Below are 10,030 nucleotides of genomic sequence, written 5' to 3'. Positions count from 1 at the left end.
AGAGCCCAATCCTGAGCTTGACACGCCAGATTATCACCGGCACGCACTGTCGCAAACGTGCCGTAAGGTACATTTGCAAGGCCTAATGCCAGGTCAGTGCCTGTGGTAGCCCAGCACTGGCTGGTGCTGGGCTAGCGCCGGGCAGGCGCCCGGCCTCTGCTGGTCAGTGGTCACACGGACCACCGAGCCATGGTAAGGAAAGTAGGGGCATGGGGGGAGGGAGAAGCTGGTAGAGGGCAGGGAGAGGGTGGGGAGGAGGTGTGCCAGGGGGAGAGAGCAAGGAGGGACGGAGGCAGGTCCATCCTCTTTGTTCGTGTGGGGCATGTTACCCTGCACATGCCTGATCTCATCTGATCTCAGAAGCTAAGCAGGGTCAGGCCTGGTTAGTACTTGGATGGGAGACTGCCTGGGAATACCAGGTGCTGTAGGCTTATACCATAGTCTTTCGAGACTGAAGGTTGCCAACCATTTTTTACAAACTGTGAATTGAGTAGCCCCATTGTGGGGCTACTTCCCCTACCCGGGAGAAGAGGATATCCCAAGGTGCCACTTGTGGTAGCCCATGGCGCACAGGATATGGGGCAGCAGTTTTCGGTGCCACCAAAGCTACGCGCCATGGGAGCCCAGGATTGGGCTGCCCATTGCCTCTGCCACCAGTGGGAGGAGATTGTCCAAGGCCACTGGATCCCACCTTCCTGGCTGTGGCTTTTCCACCACACATGTAGGAGAAATGGCCACTTGTGTCTCCTGGCACAGGTCTCTGCCGGCCCCCTACCTTGTCTGCGCAATATAGGGAATACAACTAAAGCATCCCCCTGAGGAAGATTTTCACATGTCTTTCCATTTACCGTGATTCTGAATTAAATATAGCAGTTGAATAAAAGGGTAATTAACTTCAAATTTTTAAGCAATCATATATAGGCTTGTTTGACAATGTTTAACCCTCTGGTGAGCTGATTGCCATGGTTCTATTCACAGCATATATATTCAGGTTTATATAGCAGTGTGATCAAATTAATGTCTTTCAAATGACTGCTTGCTTGATCTAATTATTCTGATTGCTCACTTCACATTAAATTATAACACTACCTAACTTTGCCTCCTACACTGTTCTGGGATAGAGGCAAGACAAATCCTGAGATCAGTGCACCGTTTAACAGAAAGCAACAAAAATGACTTTTTTAAAAACATGAAAAATGTAGACATTTTGTATTCCCACATTTAAATATAGGTATTACAAGTGGTGTGGAATTTGTCTGTTGGACCTGAACTTTAGGTGTCCGTGTCCCTCCCAGCATTCAATCTAGCCAAAATACAGATAGACCACAGTATGCCCTCAGTTGGGTGGAGAGTTAGCAGATCAATTGGTGAGAGAGAGAGATCTCAGAGTGAAGCTGCCATCCATCTCCATTCCCTTGAACTCACATTCCACCTCAGGTAAGAAAAGGGCAGAGTTTTGTTGTACAACCACTGATTGTAGTGGTATTAGTGGCATTGTAGTGGCATTAGATATGTAATATGGGTATAATAATGTACCAGTGGGACTGTGTGTGTGTGTGTGGGGGGGGTCATTAGTGTGACTCCCTGTGATAGTTTTTGGTTTTTTTTAAGGTTGGCAACCATTCATACCATGTTGCAAAGGTTACTAAAATAATACATCTTCAGCACCTTCAGTACATGGGGAATATGCAGTATAAATATCACAAATTATCCAATTATTTTTGCTTTCTTCATTTCCACAAGTGATAGTGAATTTCAGCAGCAGGTCTTTAGAGTTTTGGTTTTTTGGGAAGGAAAGAAAACTGAGGGCTTATGGTGTCTTTGCAATAACTTAGGGCGCAATCCTAACCAACTTTCCAGCACTGACATAGCTGTGCTAATGTGTCGTGCAGTGCATCCTGCAGTTGGGAGGCAATCAAGGTAAGGGCATGTTTGTCACATTACCTTGGAGCTGCATTGCAGCTAAGTCAGTGCTGGAATGTTGGTTAGGATTTCGTCCTTAGAGCCAGCTCTGGTGTAGTGGTTTGGGGGTTGGACTTAGACCTGGAAGATCAAGGTTCAAATCCCTGCTCAGCCATGAAACCTCCTGGGTGACTTTGGGCCAGTCTCTCTCTCTCTCTCTCTCTCTCTCTCTCTCTCTCTCTCTCTCTCAGCCTCACAAGGGTTGTTGTGAGGACAAAAGGAGGGGAGGAACTAGGTAAACCACCCTGAGCTCCCTGGAGGAAGAGTGATATAAAAATGTGATAAACAAATACATAAAAATAAACTGTTGCTTTCCAAATATACAAGTGCTGGGGAGAGCAGTCAGTATTATTGCCTGTGCACTTCCCAATAAATACATGAGACAAGATTTGGATTAAAACTGGGCTATGTTTAATGAAATGAATGCCAGTCAACAAGAGACTGAAACCTCCATACACTCCACCCCACTTGCAGCCACCTGCCTTGAAAGAGACAGCACTCAACTGTCTATTCAATTTTTACTCTGCCTTTCTCCCCAAATGGCACTCATTCCCTCCCCCATTTAAAGTGTTCCCACCATGACTCAACACTTCAGATAATTTGCTGATGATTTCAATTTCTTTACAGCAGTTCCCAAAGGGGGTTGAGGAAGCTAAATTGCACTTCCTCCCCACAGCTGGAGAGCTTCTGAGGTCACCTTTGCAATCCAAGCTCAAAGGTTCACCTGCCAACATCCCACAGCCTCTTGAGATTTGTTCTGATTCCACCATGACTCTTGCTGACCTCGGGAAACATATCAAATCCTTATTCCCTGTACTACAATATGCGACAACTATGTGCCACTTGTGATGAACCTGGAATACAACTTAGAATGGTCTCAGGTAGGTAAAACATCTCCCCAACAACCAATCAGGTGAGAAGCAAAAACTTCCTGCCCAGCTTCAGATGGCTATCAGTTATCCTCAGACTATCCCAAAAGATGCATGAGAGAGGGTCATGAACAAACTCAAGGCACTCTGAACCAAAAGGCACAAGTTGAGCAAACTAACTGAACAGAGCTACCCCTTCAACAGGGTCCTGTAGATTTCCCACATTGCCTCATGTGAGGGAGGGATGGGGCAAAAGTCAACCCCCACTTCAATAATGGAAGCGGAGAGGTGATATTTTTGGCACCACCTGAGTCTCATCAGAGCAACTTTGTAGCTCCCCAAGGTTATTTCTTGCTGGTCTACTCTAAAGGGGAACCTGTTTCTGCCTTTAGTCGGAGTTTAACTGCAACATTGTTTTCTCTGGCTGCTTCTTAAACAGGTAGGATGTCACACAAATTCCAGTGTGGGATTCCATGTCACACTAGAAACCCTCAGCCAATCTGGAGCAAAATCTAGAGTGTCATTTTGCATCACCAATGGTAATCTCATTCCACATCCTACTATGCCAAATGTGTTTTGGTCCTAATTTTGTCTTAATAAGAAAGCTTCTTCCAAGAATACAGCTTCAGTAAAAGCAGCAAAGATGATTGCTTGAAAAAGTGTCCAGTGATTATGCTCTTTCTGTGTTTTGGACGTCTTTAGATAGTGAAAGAGATCTCCTTCAGAAAGTAGGAAAACAGAGGACTATGTCCACATTAGTATGGTGCTCTTATTTGCCATTGACGAACTTGGATATTCCACCTATGGAATGCAAATGACTTATAGTGAAGGAGATTCCATTTTCACTTCACAGGTGACCCAGTCAAAATGTACAAATAAAATCACTACAGCAAAACCTTGCTTTGATCTAAATAGGCTCATCTGTGGCTCAGATGAGTTTTTCCAAAAGTTAGTTTTTCTTTTTCTGCTAAGATAGCTCAGGGAAATGCTTCTTTCTTATCTGTAAAACAGTGAAATAGAAAATATTATTCCATATTATCGTACACAATATACAACAGTAAGATGCTGTGGTGCCTCCTGCTTCAACTGTAAAGCTTTCTCCAGCTGTCACTGATGAGATGCCCTTCAGTTCTAAAGCCTGTAACCCATTTAGACTTGACTGCACTGAATGAAATGCTTTCCCAAGGACCTCTTACTAAACTTGGTTTAGAGCACAAGCCTAAGTGCAGAAATAAGCCCAATTACGTTCAGCGGGACCTACTCCCAGGTAAGTGCATATAGAATTGCAGCTTCAGTGAGCTGTTTCACCCTTATGACTCCTTTGTAGTTTTGAGTAGTACCTGAAGAAGGCAGGGCGGTTGATGCCTTTCTAGAATCCATCTTACTCAGAGTGAGCAATTGTTTGGGAATTGACATGAGAAGTCAACAAGCATGACCATTTTGTCCTGTTTCATTTTCAATGGCCATGAACCAATCCCCAGGGGATACTGCTGCTATATGGGTTCACATTCCCAAATGAAGGGAATTCTAGCTGCTAGAAACAGGTTGGGGGGGGAGAGCTGGAAAGAGGTAGGGGGAGACAGCAGGGGGGAAATGGACAGTGTAACTCTCCAGTCTTGAACTCAGACATTCTCTACACCAGCCATTTTCAATCTTTCTCAGCTCACGGCACATTGTCAAGGCACTAAAATTGTCAAGGCACACTCCCAGTTTTTTACTTACATTAAATTACTATGTTACAATTAATTTTTAATTAATATAATTAATACAATTAAATCATTACATGACAAAGGGCACAATCCTAACCAGGTCTACTCAGAAGTAAGTCCTATTTTGTTCAATGGGGCTTACTCTCAGGAAAGTGTGGTTAGGATTGCAGCCAAAGACTTGGGGAGGGGGAATGTGCCTGTGGGACTTACTTCTGAGTAGACATGCCTAGGATTGGGTTTTTGGTTGCACTCTTTTTTCTGAAATACATGAGCAGGCAATTGGCACTTCTCTCTCCTCCTCGCCCCCACCCACCCCCTCCCACAGGGACATTCCCCCCTCATCTCATAATTGCACTAAGCACCTCTCCTACTGTCCCTCCCCTCACTGGTCCACACCTTCCAAAGGTCTAGAATCACTTGCCTCACATTCCCCCACCCCCAATTGCCTGCTCCTGTATTTCAGAAAAAAGTGTGACTAGTAGACACTTTGCCCAATCTGAGGCATGTCTACTCAGAAGTAAGTCCCATTATAGTCAATGGGGCTTACTCCCAGGAAAGTGGGGGCTAGGAGAGGAACTTGAGCCCAGCCCAGCTCAGGTGTGTCTACTCAGAAGTAAGTCCCATTATAGTCAGTGGGGCTTACTCCCAGGAAAGTGCGGATAGGATTGTGGCCCAACACCCCTCCTCTGAAAGGCCAAGGCAGGGAGGGTTGCTTTGGGAAGCTGCAGGCAACTGTAGCAAGGGAAGGGGACTTTCCTGGACCCTCAGCCAGCCCATTCTTAGGCTGATAGCCTCAGCAGGCTCGCTCGCTCCCTACCTGCTTGCCTGCCCAGCTTCCTCCTTCTCACTCTGCCCAGACCTCATTCAGGCTTTTCTAGTTGCCCAATCAGCAGGCAGGGCAGACAAGGGACTTGATACCGAATCCTAGGTGTGTTACACAGAAGTAAGCCCCATAATAGTCAATGAGGCTTGTTCCTAGGTAAAGGAGGATCGAGTTGCAGCCTTCCTCTTACTCACAGCAGGAGATGCAAAGCAGCAGCTTCTCCTGCCCATGGCTGCTCTTCAGCCTAGAAAACAGGTGCCTCAGGGGGGACATGATTGAGACATACAAAATTATGCAGGGGATGGACAGAGTGGATAGAGAGATGCTCTTTACACTCTCACATAACACCACAACCAGGGGACATTCGCTAAAATTGAGTGTTCAGCATGTGGTTGGTCTGTGGAACTCCTTGCCACAGGATGTGGTGATGGCGTCTGGCCTGGACACCTTTAAAAGGGGATTGGACAAGTTTCTGGAGGAAAAGTCCATTATGGGTTACAAGCCATGATGTGCATGTGCAACCTCCTGATTTTAGAAATGGGCTATGTCAGAATGCCAGATGTAAGGGAGGGCACCAGGATGAGGTCTCTTGTTATCTGGTGTGCTCCCTGGGGCATTTGGTGGGCCGCTGTGAGATACAGGAAACTGGATTAGATGGGCCTATGGCCTGATCCAGTGGGGCTGTTCTTATGTTCTTTTGCTGCCTGCCTCCTCTGGCCCTGCAGCACACCTGAGACTAATGTGCCATGGCACAGCGGTTGAAAACTGCTGCTCTAGACCAAAGTATACAGGAATCCAAAAGGGTTCCTTGAGATACAGAAATTCCAGCCACAGAATGACAGAGTGACAACAGGACTTTCCAAATTATATAATACAGAGACAATTTATGATCTCTTCCTTCTTCTATTCATTCTTCCCAATAAGGGAGGGAGAAATAAAGTTGGAGAACTGCAAAGTATACTTTCTAGCTCTTCCTTTTAAATTTCAGCATTCTATTTCTGTTCAATATTGGCAGATTTTTTCCTCTTTCAAATGACAACTATTTTCATTTCCTTTTAGGATCATTTTAATTATTTCCAACATTGTTTGTCTAAGCTTCTTTCGGAAGTGCACATGTTATTTTCAATTTGTTTTTCTCCAGTCTTATCCCAGCAAGATCTTTAAAACATCCTTATATGTTTCTGAGTTTGGACTTTGTGTTGGGTGCTTTTTTATAGGCAGACTCACTTGCCTTGCTGCAGTTCATTAGAAATCAAATTTCCAGTCTAGTATCTGTCACCCCAACTGAAACAGGGATGCCTTTTTCCCAATTTGGTTTAGTGTTCAATGATTTTTTGGTTTGATCCAGCACCTGCACTGATTGGGAAAGAGGCTGTTTTTAATTCCTAGGGAGAAAAATCCCCCCAAAGCAAGGTGATTTTCAGAGGGCCTCTGGGTTAGGATGAGGCTTGCTGAGCTGGTGGTGAGGTCTTAGTATTTTTTCTTTAAAAAGCCAATTCCTGTGATGGTATGGCAGTGAACTTGCTGCTAATTTTATTGGCACACAGCTTCTGCTAGTCATGTGATGCCCTAAAGTACCCTGGGGAATCAGAAATAGCACCTAACAGAGCTACACCAGAGCTGAGACAAGTAGCCAGAGCCAAGCAGTGATGGGTTCCATAATCGGCCTTTGACTATTCCCATCTCTGAATGCAATTTGGTACTGTAACTAGATCCCACTTCTAGCACTCAAGTAAGCACCGCTTGCCCCATTGCTTCAAGCACTCTTGTCAAAAGTTGGCCCTTTTTTTCCTCAGTAGTAGCCCAGTCCTATACTTCACTATTGTACACAATGCAGCTGTGCTGACAGAGCATGTGCTGTATCCAATGGGGTGGTGGCGGCAAAACATTTTACTTATCTCTGGATAGGCATACTGGTCACATATGAGTCTCTGCAGACCCATGCCAGCCATGTGCTGGTGTACGTCTTAGGCATGTAAAGGGATGGAGCAGGTTAAAAACAGAGGCTATGATCCAGTGTGTGCATCCATGATGATCCAAGACCCACCCCATCTAGCCTCCTTCCTGCCCTAAATGTGCCAACAAACCATCATCTCTTCCAACTTACTTGGGTAGGTAGCACATCCAAGCAACTCTGGAGTATACTCAGAGCCACTAGCACTTTCTGCCAGCAGCTTTGTAATGCCCAACAGTAGCATGATGTTTCTGTGTCACTGGAATTTTTTTTTTTTTGCACCAGTGGATCAGAACTGCTGTTATAAAAGGCCCATAGGATTGGGTCACAGGTTCAGTCAGCTGTTTACATTTGAGGTGAAAAGGTTCCATGATTCTCATCAGGCACTGTCTTTAGCTAAAGCACAGCCAAAACTTGGCAAAACTTCCATGGGTCCATGTCAAGGGAAAAGTATGCAGCAGCAAAGTGGATCTGCCTGGGAACACTGTGATCCATAGCTCACAAGAACTGGGTTGGGAGAGTGGAAGCTGATTCATTAGCCAATTTCCACTGCTGATGAGGCTAAAGGGAACAGAGCTTTTTAGTACAGCACATGAACAGCCTACCACATGCCAGAGACCACTTGTAAAAACCATCATTCCCCTTAACAACATCTCCAAGGGAAGTGGGCAGACACAAATGTGCTGCAATTATACAGTCACAGAGTACAATGGCTGGGCATATATCTCAAGGTTTTGTTCAGGTGGGTAATGGAATCCAAGATCAATACTAAATGGACCTTTCTTACTTAGGCACATTTTGTTTTCAGAACTGTGTTTGATTTGAAAATGAAAGTCCTGATATGTCTAAATGCTTACATCTAAACACACACACACACACACACACACACACACACACCCAAACCCACACTCACAAATCCTGTATGCACAATAACAGCTTCAAAGTTTTGTGTCTAACATTTAGAGAGAGAGTCAGAGGCCAATTTTGTGTGATACTTTTTGGCAGCTGAAGCCTACCAGTGAAGTAAACAGGGATTGTGTCAGACAAATACTCTGAAGATATGAGCCAAAATCTAAGAATCAAAGCATAAAACTGGGGCTATAATGTGACTAACTATTTTAAGATTGGAATGTGATCATAAAAGACAAACATCTTTTGAACAAATGCCAGCCTAAATCTGCAAATAAAGCTGCTATTAATTTATTTTTCTCTCCTCCTTTATGTTTTATGGCTAATGTCACATGGGGTCACACACACTTCAGGATTTCTTTAGGGCACACCAGAGAATCAAGGGATCCCGCAGCATATCACACTTCTTGGTGTCCAGGTACCCAGGAGATTAATAGCAGTAATGCAGCCCTGCTGTAGGTATGTGGAGATAAACATACTTTTTAATGCAAATGGTGAGGGCATATCAAAAGAGGACCTGAATTTGCTCATTCTCTTCCCACATCAGTCATGCATCACTTCCTACTTCAGAAAGTATGTATGCGCAACCTCCTGATTTTAGGAATGGGTTAAGTCAGAATGCCAGATGTAGGGGAGAGCACCAGGACGAGGTCTCTTGTTATCTGGTGTGCTCCCTGGGGCATTTGGTGGGCCGCTGTGAGATACAGGAAGCTGGACTAGATGGGCCTATGGCCTGATCCAGTGGGGCTGTTCTTATGTTCTTATGTTCTTATGTGACCCCAGAAGCATAGAGAACAAAATGCAGGAGAACTTGTGCTTCTTCCGTCATGGTCAGTAGCTGAAATGCCTCCTTGAGACAGTAACACTGTTTTCTAGCTGACTTTGGATTTGAACCAACAGGATGCAACACATTTCACTAAGAATGAAATGGCTCAAACAAGAAGACCTAAAAAGTCTCAAATGTGGAGCCCTTTTGTCCTGTGTTGAACAAAATCACCTTGCTCACAGTCACTGGGCAGTGGGAAACATGATCAAGAGGACTTATAGCAGGCCAGGCCCAGGATCTGTGCTGCTTTCCCCTCCACTTAGCAGTGCATGAAGGGGTAAGAAGACACCACTACATCTTCTGCTGCCACTCTGCACTGTCATTTGTCATTCCTTCTTTTGTCATGCATCCTGGATTTAAAAAGGAAACAGGGAATTGAAAGGAGTAGGAAACATGGAAGAGAGCAACATGGAAGCATACGAGACCAGCCCCATCAAAGTAGCCCACTGTCCAAGCTCTAGGAGCTATGGCATTAGAGAACCCACTTTTGTATCCGTGAGCAGGGTATTTGTTCACCAACATTTTGCCCAGTGCTTTGAAAACAGACATGGAATATGGGGAAAGGTGAATTCTAAGAATATAATCTCATTCAACCCATTAGTGTCCAGTTTCTCATATCTGAAGCTGTTGGCCTGAATGAGGCAAAACTTGGATAGACTGTCCTCAGACACTGTTGATGTTGAATTAAAAGAGCCATTTTCAACCACTGTGCCGTGGCACACTGGTGTGCCGTGAGTGGTCCACAGATGTGCCACTTGAATTTGGGAGAAGGTCATTTATTAATAGGGCCAATGGGGATGTGAGTCCTCCACTGGCAGCATGGTGTGCCCTGTCAATTGCAAAAAACCTGAAGGTGTGCCTTGACAATTTTAGTGTGCCACGAGATGAAAAAGGTTGAAAATCGCTGAGTTAAGGAATGAAAGAGAAGCTGCTGAAGAAAAGCATTGGCAGACACAACAGTTCAATGTATTTATGTGA

The 10,030-nt window shown here is 44.8% G+C and overlaps 1 pseudogene; it reads left to right on the top strand.

The window, feature by feature from the left end:
- The first annotated feature begins 313 nt into the window (after window positions 1–313).
- Window positions 314–431, top strand: LOC136646720 (5S ribosomal RNA; annotated as a pseudogene).
- The last annotated feature ends 9,599 nt before the right edge of the window (window positions 432–10,030 follow it).

The sequence above is a fragment of the Tiliqua scincoides genome, chromosome 3 (genome assembly GCF_035046505.1).
Source record: "Tiliqua scincoides isolate rTilSci1 chromosome 3, rTilSci1.hap2, whole genome shotgun sequence".
NCBI lineage: Eukaryota > Metazoa > Chordata > Lepidosauria > Squamata > Scincidae > Tiliqua > Tiliqua scincoides.
This window is presented reverse-complemented; position numbering and strand designations above follow the sequence as displayed.